This window comes from Papio anubis, chromosome 2 (assembly GCF_008728515.1).
Source record: "Papio anubis isolate 15944 chromosome 2, Panubis1.0, whole genome shotgun sequence".
NCBI lineage: Eukaryota > Metazoa > Chordata > Mammalia > Primates > Cercopithecidae > Papio > Papio anubis.
The window spans coordinates 184,005,485-184,019,075 of record NC_044977.1 but is presented as its reverse complement, the minus strand read 5'-3'; the positions used below and the strand labels follow the sequence as shown (position 1 = coordinate 184,019,075).

General features: G+C 41.4%; 1 long non-coding RNA gene across 1 annotated transcript; it reads left to right on the top strand.

The window, feature by feature from the left end:
* The first annotated feature begins 4,910 nt into the window (after nucleotides 1-4,910).
* On the top strand, nucleotides 4,911-11,883 carry LOC108584741. The gene is made up of 2 exons (XR_001900227.3): nucleotides 4,911-6,412; nucleotides 9,109-11,883. It is a non-coding gene; the product is annotated as an uncharacterized LOC108584741 (long non-coding RNA).
* Nucleotides 11,884-13,591: the final 1,708 nt, after the last annotated feature.

Sequence of the window (13,591 nt, the reverse complement as noted above, 5' to 3'; positions counted from 1 at the left end):
TGGAATCCTTTTGAATCTCTTTAATATTGCTTTTGTGGGAAAATATTTCATGGTCACTTATGATTTCTGAACGCTTTGAATGGCTAAAAAAAAGATGAGCATTAAGAAATGTATGCTTGCTCCACAAATTTTACTTTATGTTTTTGAAAGGATTAAACCGGATTTTATTTTCGGTTTTTAAGGTGGTTAAGCTGAGAGGCGGCTACGCTGTGTTGGGAAGAGCACTGACCTTGACATCAGAAAACCTGTGCTCAAATGCTAGCTCTGCTATTACTGTTTGTTTTCTTTGGTCAAGTCCATTGATCTCTCTGAGCCTTAATTTCCTAATCTTTAAAATGGGGGTATTAACATCTACTTCATTCATTTGCTTATTTAAATTTATTTAACAGATATTTGTTGAGCTTCTCTTAAGTGTCAGGTGATGTTCTTGAGACTGAGATAAAATTATAAACAAGACAGCTGAAATCCCTGCTTTCCCAGAGATTATAACAGAGATTAAAGGGGATAAGATGTATTGAAGAGTTTAGCACAGTACCTGGCACGGAGTAGCTGCTTAATACATTCTAATGGGGGAACTCTAGGAACAGAGTCCCAAGACCGTTGTTTCAGTCTTAGCCATGACATTGACCAGCTGGGAGACCCTTGGAATCTCTAGACACCTAAGTGCTTTCCAGTGCTTCCCCTGGGCTAGTGCGGCCTTCTTCCACACAAATGCTGGGGATCATTATTCATATAGGGTTTCCACAGGCAGAAAACTCCTTGCTCAGGTGAGTTCCATTTATGTAGGGAGAAGACCAGAGTCACTGGCCCTAAATATGTCTGTGGAAGGGTCCTATCCCATGCATGGGTCAATTTTAAGATCTGGAACGAAATTTCGGTCTGTTCGTTTGTTGCTTCCTTTCTCCTTATCAACCCTTCTCTGGCTACTAGTAAGCAGCTTAGCTCAAAACAAATGAAAATCTGATGAAATCTGCTCTATCCCGAGATGAACTTGCTTTCACAGGAAATGGAGGTGGAACAGTTAGTGACCAGTAACCATGGTCAGTAAAATTGCCACCCAGCTGGGTTGGTCCATCTTAAGGGATTGGTACAACTCTTTTCCAGTGACGGTATATTAAAGGGGATTTCAAAATGAAGTAGGTTTGGATCTCAGAACCACCACTGGTTAACTGAGTCCAAGTCAGTGACAGAGGGAGAATAAACACTATTTTGCTCAACCCTTTTATCTTACAATTAAGACAATTGTGGTCCAGAAATGTGAGGTCCCTGCCCTGGAAGATCCATCTGCTAATTAGTGGCAGATACAGTGACATGAATTTTCATATAAATAGTCAGAGAACCCAGTTAGAAGGTAGGTCTCCTGATTCCCATTCCAATGCTTATTCCTTTGGTCCTTTCCAAGTTGGAGTGCCACATAATACTCTTCTTTTAGAATTTGAATATCCCCCTAAACAATTTCTGAGAAAATTTGATTTCTGTTCATGACATTGACTTCAACAACCACAATTAACAGCTGAATTTAAATACCTGCAGGGATGTAAAAATGAAGCATTCAGATTTATTGAGTGGAATCTCAAATACAGAAATAAAGTCAAAATGAATATAATAAATGGAGGTAGGTTTTGTTTAAACCTAAGAAAGAACTTGTTTTTAGACAGGGACTTTCTATGATGTCCAGGAGGGAGGGCAGTGGTTATTCCCAGGCACTACAGCCTAGAATGCCCTGGGTTCCAAGGATCCTCCTGCCTCAGCCCCTCAAGTAGCTGGGACTATAGGTGTGTGCCACAGCACCCAACTTAGAAAGAACTTTTTGACATGCAGAGCTGTCAAGGCTGGAATGTTCTGCCTTGGAAAAGAGTGAGCTCTTGGCCACTGGAGGTGACCAAGTAGATGCCAGATGTTCATGAGGTAGTAGTTTAGGTTGGGTGATGTTTAAGGTCCCCCATATCTTTAATACACCCATGTGGATTTTATGAGGTCCTGGTATTTAAATAATCCCTTTTTGAACCCATTTATGTATCTGTGCTACCAGCTAGTCCCTACCTGTCTTGCTCATTAAATTTACTCTCTACTATGTAAAGTAGTACTTTCTTTTATTTGCTCTAAAATTAACTCTTGCAAACTTTGGGGTAAGGGGAGGTTGGGATAGTTCTGTTTTTCTGAGATTTGCTGATTAAGTGCATAGTTCCATTCTATCAAGTATTGTTATATGCCTTCTCAGTCTGCTCATTTTTTGATTGAGAAAAATCTAATTTTGTTAAATCTATATTTATACCAACAAGCCTCCGTCATATTGGTGATTTGAATAGTTCTTTTCTGTCCTTCTCCCACCTCCCCAGCTCTACTAAATTTTTCTTGAAGGTCCATGAATAGAACTGCCACATTTTTTCTGAGCCCACACACTGCTTTCATGTGAATATGGGATAATGCCTTTTCTATCTGGCTTCCATACGCTTTCTGATGAGACCCAACGTTCCTCTGGGCATCTCAGCTTATACAGCCACTGGAGCTCAATGTTGTCAGAGCTGATCACAATTTCTGGCGTTATTAGCTTGTAACACTGTACAAGTCACTAATAATGAGGAAAGCAATACTATAAAAAACTTAAGAGACTCAAAGAAAAAAAGAAAAAAGATGATCCATACAAGAGTCCTGTGTGACACCTGGTACAGAAGTTGTACTTAATACATATTTGTGAAAGTGAAATGAAATAGACTTCAATGTGCTTCCTGAGCTATGATGCGTTAGAGTCCATCATTTTATAAATAGAGATTGGGGTATATTTCACCTAAGAGGACTACTTTATATTTGCCAGAACTGAAGCTCAATTGTTACATTTTTTTCCTCATTCTTCTGAGATCTTTATGTCCTGTGAGGACGCCAGTTTGAATCCTTTCTCTATGATTTATTAGCTCTAAGATCGTGGCTCATTAACATCTCTAAGTCAATTTCCTCAGCTGTAACATTGAGATAATAGAAATACTTGACCTGGAAACAAGGGATTTGAACCTGAATCGACTCAGAATTCAAACCCTAGCTCTATCAATTTCTAGCTCTGTGACTGTGGACAGGTTGCTTAACCTTTCTCAATTTCCTATTACGCAAAAAGAAAAAAAGAACACCCTCCTCACAGAGTCCTTGTCATAATTCAGTGAGATACTTATGTATAGCATTGAATATAGATAGCTCCAGCTTACATATAGTGGGTTCTCAGCAACAATTAGTTGTATTTCTCCCCATGTCACGGAATTGTCCAGATGTTCTGTAACTTCCAAAGAGGTGTGCAGACTGGGTGCAGTGACTCACATCTATAATCCTAGCCCTTTGGGAGGCTGAGGCTGGAGGATCACTTGAGCCCAGGGTTCAAGACCAGCCTGGGCAACACAGTGAGACTCCCCCCACCATTTCTACAAAAAAAAAAAAAAAAAAGATACAAAGAGGTGTGTGGATATTAGCAGTTATTGTGTGTTGTAGTATTTCTTTACCCAGAAGCAACATTGTGTAGTTGAAAGAGTGTGGATTTGGAGTAGTCCAACTGTGACTCAAGGGCTATAAACTTTGAAAAGACATTGCTTCCTGAGGCTTGGGTCTCTTGTCTCAAATTTAGATGACAGACTTCTTTCTACTTACCTTGCACGGGTGCCTTAAACATCAATAAAATACTGATGGTGAAACCTTTAATGTAATCTGAAAATGAGGCACTGTGATGACTAGAAATGTTCAGTGCCATTTGCAAAAGTGAATGTTTCACGACTTTGTACTTTTCCATGTATTTCATTAAAATATGAAGTAAGATCCAAGTCAGTGTCTTATTGACTGGATTTCTGATTTCTGGTGATCTTTATGTTAATATCTTCTATTCAAAGGAGTTGCAATCAAATATTACTATATTGTTTCCATGATCCTTGTCAAAGATGACATGTACTATACCAAATAGTTCTGCAATCAAGCTGTTCCTTGATGTAAAAATCTAATCACAGTAATCTTGAATCTCTGAAAATTTAAATATTTGAGTTTCAATAGTTCCCTACTTATCCCTAGTCCTAGACTCTTAAAGAACATTGGTTTGTTAAAATCCTTCTGTTGTTTTTTCCATAACAAGTTGTTTGTTACATTTCCATGATCCCACTCTTTGTTAGGAATTCCAGACATGGCAATGAGATTTACTAGCTTGTAATTCCCAGGTAGCTCTTCATATTGGTGGAAATCCTACTGACAGTGTGACGCTCCCTCTGGTTCAGTGACCATTTATAATGACAGGCAGCACATTCTGGACAATGGCTCCCCAGTTTCATCCATGACTTATTCCAGAATTCTGGAGTAAATGTCATCAGTCCAGGTGATTTGTTTACTTAGTTTGTTCATTCCATTTAGGTGAGGTGGCAGTACACAGCATGGAGCCCTGACCTGATAGGCCAGCAATTTGAACACTTGCCCCAAATCTGCATCTAACTTGTTGGATGAACTTGAGCAAGTCATTTCCCTCTGTAGCTCATCATCTCCATCTGAGACTTGAAGGGGTTGGATAAAATGATCTCTATGGTTCCTTCCAGTTTTGTCATTTTGTGATTCTAAAATGTGCTGTCATTCATAGTTCTTCCTGGCAAGATCTCTGGTGCGCAAAGCTAGGGCCAGTTGTAACATCTGACAACACATCTTTCTTTTCTCTTTTCTTTCTTTCTTCCTTTTTTTTTTTTTTTTTTTTTTTTTTTGGTGGAGTTTTGCTCTTGTTGCCCAGGCTGGGTGCAATGGCACAATCTCGGCTAACCACAACCTCCGCCTCCCAGGTTCAAGTGATTCTCCTGCTTCAGCCTTCCTAGTAGCTGGGGTTACAGGCATAGACCACCACGCCCGGCCAAGTTTGTATATTTAGTAGAGACGAGGTTTCTCCATGTTGGTCAGGCTGGTCTCGAACTCCTGACCTCAGGTGATAGGCCAGCCTCTGTCTCCCTAAGTGCTGGGATTACAGGCATGAGCCACCACACCCGGCACATCTTTCTTTTCTTGCCAGCACTCAGAAACTTCACTTCAAATAAACTATCGGGAAAGTATACCTGATCAAGTACAGTGGACTATGGAATTCAGCCACTAGCATGGCAACCTAGACAGACAAGCACTCAAAAGCGGTGTTGTGAAATCGTTTGTATTGATTTTCTGTTAGTTGAATAAATTGAAAACATACCCATAGATGAAGTTTAGAGTAAAAACAAAAAGGGAGAAGAGATTTCTTTGCTTGTTTCGTAGTGCTGGCATTGGAACTATATCTTTATTAAGGCTTCATGCAGAGGAAAGGGACTCGAACTAAACAGACTGCTGACTTCCATTTTGGTGGCATTCTTTTGCTGATGACCTTGCGCTTGTCTATTTTCCTCTTTGGGCCCTTATTTCTTCCACCTGTTAATAAGCATCTTGGGATAAGACAGTGCCTCTCAAAGTGTAATGTCCACGTGAATCATCTGGAGATCTTGTTAAAATGCAGATTCTGATTCAGCAGGTCTGAAGTAGGGCCTTGGAATCTGCACTTCTAACAAGGTCTTTGCTTCTCCTTCGGTCATTGAGAAGCAGAGGCTAGACAGTTTTTAAGTCCTTTTCAGCTGTGAACACTCCATGTTTCAAATAATCTCCCAACACTAGAGTGAGAAGCAGAATAGGACGGCCTCTCTAGATGGACCATCATCTATATTAAAATGTCTTTTTGTTGTAGACAGGTAAGAATGGAATTTCTAAACCTGGGCTTAAGCAAGAGGAAAGGAAAGCACTGAAGGGGACATTTGCTGTGAGGTCTGAGGTGGTTCCAAAAAGTATGAATGCTTGGAAGGAAGGAAGAGAAACCAGGCAGAAAGTTGGCTTGAGGCAGGTATAAAAGTCAGGAAACAACAATCCACAACAACCACAGGCGATGGTGTTGGAAGTGGTCATAGAAAAGTAATAAAGAGTTTTAATGCTGATTCTCCAGTGATTGGCTTTGTGTTTTGTAGATATTGTCCCACAGTCCCTTATGGCATTCCTGCAAAGCTGCAGGGGTGCAGCAATGCTCTCTCCACCATAAGGCAGAACTAAGTGGAGAGAAAGGAGGAACAATAATATGGAGAGGGAGGGGAGCCTCTGGACCCTACAGAACCTTAGCTCTGACACCCCAGTAAGGGGCTGGAGCCTGGTTTGCATCGCTGAGGCTCTCCCTGGGTCACCCACCGGAGCCGCCGTGGGCAGTGGTATGGGGGAAGGAAAGTGTCTCAGCACAACTTTGGTTTCACTTCCTGCCTCAAACACAGTCATTATATAAATATCAACCTCAGCAGCTGCTGCCCTCATCCCTCTTCTCACTATTACTCCCGAAGCTCAGCTCACAGCCGGGGCGCCTGCAGCCTCTCACTTTCCCCTGATCCCACGGCACTTGCACCAGGCCCGCCAGGTGGGTGCCTGGGGCAGAAATGAATCACAACTGCTCTCTGGTCCTCCAGCCAGCCATATCCAGCAGCCCTCGCCTCGCTGAGCAGGGAGGTCGTCCTGACTGGTAGCCCAAGTTAATCAAATTAAACCTTGTTCACAGACGTGACAGGCAGTCAGCCCATTCGTGGAGGCTGCAGATTGCACCGTCAGCACTCGTTGCTGATAGAGGTGGGGCAGGAAAGAACGCAGCATGTTTATATGTATATATCAAAAAATGTTACATGAAATTAGCTAAAATCACCAAAACTTTCAAAGGTGTTTTAAGTCAGGAGGCAGTGTGGTGGCTATAAAGAGTGGTCTGGAATGAAAGATCAAGAATGAGTTAGTCTCTCTAGTATGAACGAGTAAAATTTTTTTCTAATCTTCGATCATAAGAACTCCTCTTTGAACTTTGGTTCATTTTTCTTTATTTTGTGTCTAAAGATGTTATTTACAAACGAACAAAGAAGCGAAAATCCAAAAGGCCGGACTGTCACATGATCTCCCTGATCCTCAAGTTTTTCATCTTTAAAACAATGACATGAACCTGCTTCTCTTCCAGGGTTGTGCAAGGAACATGAGATATGTGAGGTTTCCTTCTCTGCCTATTGATCACAATGGTTGACATGTTATTCTGTGTGTGTGTGTGTGTGTGTGTGTGTTATAAAAGAGGTTAGCAAAATGTAAGCTGTTATTCTAAGCTATTATAATTACTCATACCTTAACCATGTTGTAGCCATGGTCCTCTTAGAAGCAGAAGAGCCCAGGCAAGGACTGGTAATATGGCTTCTCTGGGTCCTTAAACCATCAATGGAAAGCAATGTTTGGCAATCTCATCATCTGTGTGTTACTCAACTGATCAAACGTTGTCAAAATATTATGCTCATTCTCCCACTTGATCAACTTGCGACCTAATTAGATATTTGTGATTTATTATTAAATGACAAAAACAAATTTTTATCATGCACTGATTTTCAGTATAAATCCATTAAAACGTTATTTATAAGCTTTGGAAAAGAGATTTTAAAAAGATGATGGATATTCACCAAAATGTTAACAACTGACAATCTCTGGGTGGGGGAATTTGCATGGCTTAAATGTCTGTCTTTGTACTTTTTAAAATCACCCAAATTGGACAGGATTAACATCAGAAAAACTGACCCCTCAAAGAACACAGAGGTTGAGCGTTGTTAGCTTTTCTTTTTCCCTAAACACACATGTTGGTGTCAAATGAAGGGAAATGAAAGGTGAGAGAGCTAAAGCAGGCCACCAGGGGTCCAAGCAAGGACTTTTTACTGAATGAGGGTCTAGATTATTCATTTTTTATAATCTGTTTTTCGGGAGAGAGTGATTGATTTCTGTTTGTCAGTCTTTCAACCATTCATCCCATAATCATTTATTCACTTGGTAATCAAAGTTATTGGGTGGGTTATGTAGGACAGAGAAAGGGCATGAATTAGCTGTCCAATCATCTGAGTTCAAGTTCTGCTACCATTTTTCTGAGGCCATGAGCCCTTTGTCCATTTGAGCAACATGAGGCTCACTCATATGTAATGTGGGGCTCATGGTGAACATGAAAGCTGTGAGAACTCCACAGAGCTGGGTAGAGAAGGAGTTTCTGTGACATGCAAGTCGCTGAGCTAGACATCTGAGAGAAAGATAAACCATTGATACAGCCTGTGCTCTCAAGAAGCTTACACTTGACTGGTCTAGTGGCTTCATGCTGAATCCAGCAGTATGGGGCACAGAAAGAAACTCTTAGCTGGAATCTAGGAATCCTGGGTTTGGGGTCAGTCTGAGTCACTGACAGGTTGTGTGACCATGAAACACTCCCCCTCTGACGACTCTCAGATTTCTATCTGTCTTATAAAAGAATTATTAAGCCTGATGATCTCCAAGGCATTTTCTAGCTTAGACATTCTATGAAATGAGTGAAAATCAGGCAAAATTTGAAACATGTTAAGATATCCATCATGAGCCCATATGTGTCATATGCTGGTTCCTATTTGAAGAGCAAGGACATGGGAACATTTTAGGCAGTACTGGCATTCCAAGAGGCAGTTCCTGGCTCTGTCAGTGCTGTTCTTCGGCTGGAAGCCCTGTTTCTCTGTTTAGCTTCTGTCACATCATGATATAGACAGAGAGTCTTATAGAAGAAGACTGGGAATACACTTGTGAATTGTGAATAAATATGATGGGTATTGAATATTTGCATGCATTTTTGTCATGTTTATTGGCTGTTACTCGAACCTTACTATGAGTCTGAATGGGGGAGGCAGAGAGTAGGAGCAGTGGGAGCCCAGCACAGAAATCTTAAGTTCAAGGTTTGGCACTGGCTCAGCAGGTGACATTCATTAATTCATTCACTTATTCGCTTAATCAGGAGCCATCTATGGAGCACCTACTATGTGTGTTAGGCCCTGGGTTAGACACTTGAGATGTTAAGATGAGTAGGATGTAGTTTACTGGACAGTGTGCGTTTTGAAAGCAAGTGTCTGATCCCTATTTCTTCATTGCTTGAACATGGCCCTGCCCTGAGGAGCATACAAACTAGCAAAGTCTTTGGGCAAGTAGTTTATTTTCCTAGAACTCAGTGTTCATTCCTCCTTAAGATGGTTTTGAAGAATTGGACTTAATGATCTCCAAAATGCCTTCTAACTTGGATGTTCTGTTCCGCAGTTACCTAATACCTCGCAGTGAGAAAGGTTTGCGTCCGGCGATGGAGGAAAGGTCACAGAACAATCTGCAGCAGGTGAAATGAAACCGCAAAGCCTCCAGAGAGCGCATGAACCAGTAAGTCCCTCCTCACCTGAAGAGGCAATAAGACTAAGCCTGGTCTGGAAATGCAAATAACATGCTTGGGCACAGCAGGAACAACAGCACTGGCTTTGGGTTTTGGTGCAACCATAAAGGACCCTTAAGGCAAGAATGAGGCTTACCTGGTGACATGCTGAAAGTGCTGTACCATCCCACTGGTTCAGAATGGAGGAAAAACATTGAAGCTGCTCATACTCTGCATAGAAAACCAGTCTCTGGGCTCCCGTCCCTCCGCCCTCCCCCTGCTTTACCTGTGTCACCAAAACTCTCCGGGGACAGCAACACCTACCTCCCATACCACCGTGATGATTAAATGTGAAAACACATATGAAAGGTCTTCGTAAACTCTAAAGTGCTTTATACATGGAAAATAGAGTTAATATCTGTGGAGGAGGGAGAAATAGAGGGGCACCTTGAAGAATGAATAGGTACTACGTAAGGGGAGAGCTCTGTGCCTGCCTGTCAAGGAAGTAAGCACTTTATAAAAATCAACTCGTAACGTCAGGCAGGGACTATTATTATTCCCATTCTACAGATGAGGAAACTGAATTCCAAGAAGTTTAAGTAAGTTGGTCAAAGTCACCTTGTTAGTAAATAGTAAAGTTTGGACTCACACTGAGGAAGTCTGGCTACAAAAATTGTGCTCTTAACCAATATGCTCTTTTGCCTCCCTCCATGAAAAAAAAAATGTTTCTAATTCCATTTAATTCCAAACCAATACATGGCCTGAGTGCCAGACTGGGCACTGGCTGTGTATTGATGAAGACACAGTCCATGCTCTCCAGAAGCATAAGCAAATAAGAAAATACTCCAAAGAATAAAGAAATAAGATACTATAAATATGATTGGTACTGGAATAATGTAAAGAAGAATGTGGAAATGGAAAAGAGGAGGAGTGTTCCCGTGGCTGTGCATTTAACAGAGTAGAGAATCAAGGAGGTGGATAAAGAGCAGTTCAAGGTGAGGCTGAAAAGGTGATGTTCTGGGGCCTGATGGTGGAGGGCCCAGAGTGCCAGGCTAAAGTGACAGGGTGTTAGCCTGGAGTGGGTGGGCAACTGTGAAGGATTTTGGAGCAGGTAAATAGTGTGTCAAAAATAGAATTTGAAGAGACTTGAACTAATGAAATAGGAGGTGGACGTTTACCTGGGATCAGCACAATTACTGTAGTCTGTGGATTGGTAAAGATAAATGAAATAAAAGTTAATTTTTCAACTTAGACTTATCTGGGAAAAAAGGGAAAGAAATTTCTGGGATTTGGTGCATCACTCATTCTCAGAATGACGAAGAATGGAGACATGGCCATAGAAGCTGAAGTTGACAGGAGCCTCAGGAGTGACCCTCCTCCGTCCCACACTTGACTCCTTTGCTTCATTGGGGTGGTGGCCTGGCTTCTGGGAAACTCCTCCAGCCATAGGGAATTCCTTGCCCAGTGAAGCAGCCTGCTTTTCTTGGATAGCTTTTATCGCTACAATGAGGTTTTTTTTCTTTTCTTTCTTATTTAACTACAAATGCTCAGTCCTTGCATTATTCAAATCTAGGAATTTCACTGCCTCAGTGTCACCATATTGGCAACCTCCAAAGTCCTCAAACTTTTCCTTGCTGTCAGTGAGAAAACTCTGTGGGGATCACCAGGGGTTGGATGAGGGAGGTTCAGGACTGGGAGATGAGACAAGCACCCTCAGGAGGGGCAGACTGAGCTAGATTAGGTAAATGGGGCCCAGCCAGGCAGATGGCACAAGGTGTTAGAGGTGGAAGATATGAAGGAGTTACTGCATCTGTGGCCTCCTCAGTGGAGCCCAAGAACAAGGCTTCAGTAGTAAACATGTTAGTAAAGAAATAGGTGAAGTCACCAAAATCACTTGTAATTCTTATTAAGCATCCTGTGTTCTTTTCAATGAATGACTGAGGAAACCTTACAGATCATTTTTCAACCAGTACCCACTTGGTGCCAAGCAACAAGATTCACAAATGGAGTAAATACAGCTCTTGCTGTTATGGGCTTGCATGGTAGGGGGCAGATAAAGGGGTAAGCTATATATATACATATATATACACACACACACATGCATATATAATTGCTATATATTATACATATATGTAGAGAGGTATGATCTGCAATGTACACACAGGAGGCCACCAGTCTGTCTATGCTCCATGAGGTCAGGACTGTATCTCTTTTTATTCACAACACTATATTCTCAGTGCTTAGACTGAGGCCTGACAGACTCTCAATGAACATTTATTGAAAGAATAAATGTGTGAGTAAATGAGTAAGTAACATTATTTAAAACCAGAGCCAGATTCTTCTGACCTTCAGCCTAATACTTTACTCACTATAGCCTGGAGATTCCCATTTTGTAATGTCCCCTCTATGAGGCTTGTCTTAACAGGTAGATATGAACGAATTGAAGACACCCACAATGCCATCTATTGTTTTCTATGGCAACATTGCCCATCTCAGCGCTGGTTCCTGGGGCATATGACAAGAATATCTGGTTGAATCCACAGGAGGCAGACCTCATGGGAAGATGACCTGGTCATGAAGTCTGCTCATCTCCTGTACTGTCCAGTGAACTTGGGTAAAGTCATTTTACCTCTTTGGACTTTAATTTCTTGTTTATTAAAAAAGTGAATATCTCATCTGTTTCACATAGTTATTAAATAATTTCATTCTGGGAAAGAACTTGGTCTTGTTGAATAAAGATCCAAATTGAATCATCAGGCCTCTTTCCTGGAGCAGCTCAATCTTTTCAGAGCATTCAGACTCAAGGGTTAGCCTTAGGGAGCAACTGACCTCAGAGGGGTATTTGAACCTATGAACTTTTGGCTTAAAAGTAAGAGTTCAATTCTCCCCACATTCTCTCAGGTGTTTTGATGTTGGCCAAGGGTGGCTGCTGCACCCTGTGTACAAACGGAAACCCCAAATTGTGTTTGCATCGATCTGGCCAAGGTACCTTCCCCAGCTCCACCTCCAGATGTTCCATGGGGGTTTGAAGTGGGAAGGAGGAGTTAATGCAGCCTAGTGTCTCTCTGATAGGGGCGACTGTGTGCACCCACATGTACGAGACATCTGGGGCTGGGAGTGTCCCAGCCTGCTTCTGTGCATGTGGGCTGGCAGTGACATGTTGCTTTAGCCAGAAGGAAAGTGCTTCTGTAATCACAAGAGAGAGGTTTCCCTGTCTTCTCTCAAAGAGAGTTTGGAGGCCATTACTTTTTCACCAAACTGCCAAGCTTTCCCCATAACAGTAATATTTCAATGATGTTTACAAACTTGCCCGTCTGCTCCTTAATACGCAGGGCTATGCATTGACAGTACATGTGCAAGGTCTGACCTTTTCATAGGAAAAAACATTCATAACCAAAGCCTATATATAGCAGCTTCAGACTGGAGCAGATGAAGATGTAGGTCATCTGACTTTTTTGTGTGTGAAGCATAACGCAAGAGGGATGTGGCAGACAATTCAAAACTCATGAAATACTGCCACTGGCCTGAGCCTTGCTAATATTCATCAGAGCATTTAAACAATGACATCGTTTTCAACTGCGAATTATAATGCCACCTACTAATCCTGAGCATAAGATTTTTTCCACAGAGGAAATTTACTTAGTTTAAAACTGTATTTCACTACGTAGTTAACTCTTAACTATTTCTTTTAAAGGGGAAAAGAACAGTTACCATCAAAATGTATTCAGTGAACAAGTATAATATTGAAAATAATACGATAGGTAATTGAAAAACATGATTTGTGTCACTTCTCAGGCTCATCGTTACCTACATAAACATAAACCAGATTCCTCAGCATTCAAGGTGAACGTGACTTGGAGGTTGCCTGCTTCTCCATTAGTCTCCTCAGGATCCCTTTTCATACTCTGTTCCACCGAACCTTGTACCATTTGTTCCTCCCTGTGCCTTTATCTCTGCCTTTGCTTCCCTTACTCTCTGTTCTTAGAAAATCTTTTGCTGGGCATCCCTGTATATCCAGTCTATTCTGTAATATATGAATCAAATGCAATCACCTCCATAAATCTTCCCTTTTCTTCATTTTCCAGGCTCTTTGTTTTTAATGAGCTGACCACACCTTGTTCTGTATTATAAACTTACTGGTGTCCATGTCTTATATTCCATTCTGATAGACTATGAACCTTTTAAGGGCAGGTCAAGGTCATGTCTGAGGCACTTTGTACCCCTTAGTGCCTACTACTGCAGACAATGTACAATACAAAGCACCTGTAAAGTGCATCCCTGCAAAATGTTTATTAAGTAAATGAATTTGACTTTGGATTATAGTAGTACAGACATAGAATATTTATCATGTATAGTTACTATGCTAAGCACTATCTCTTT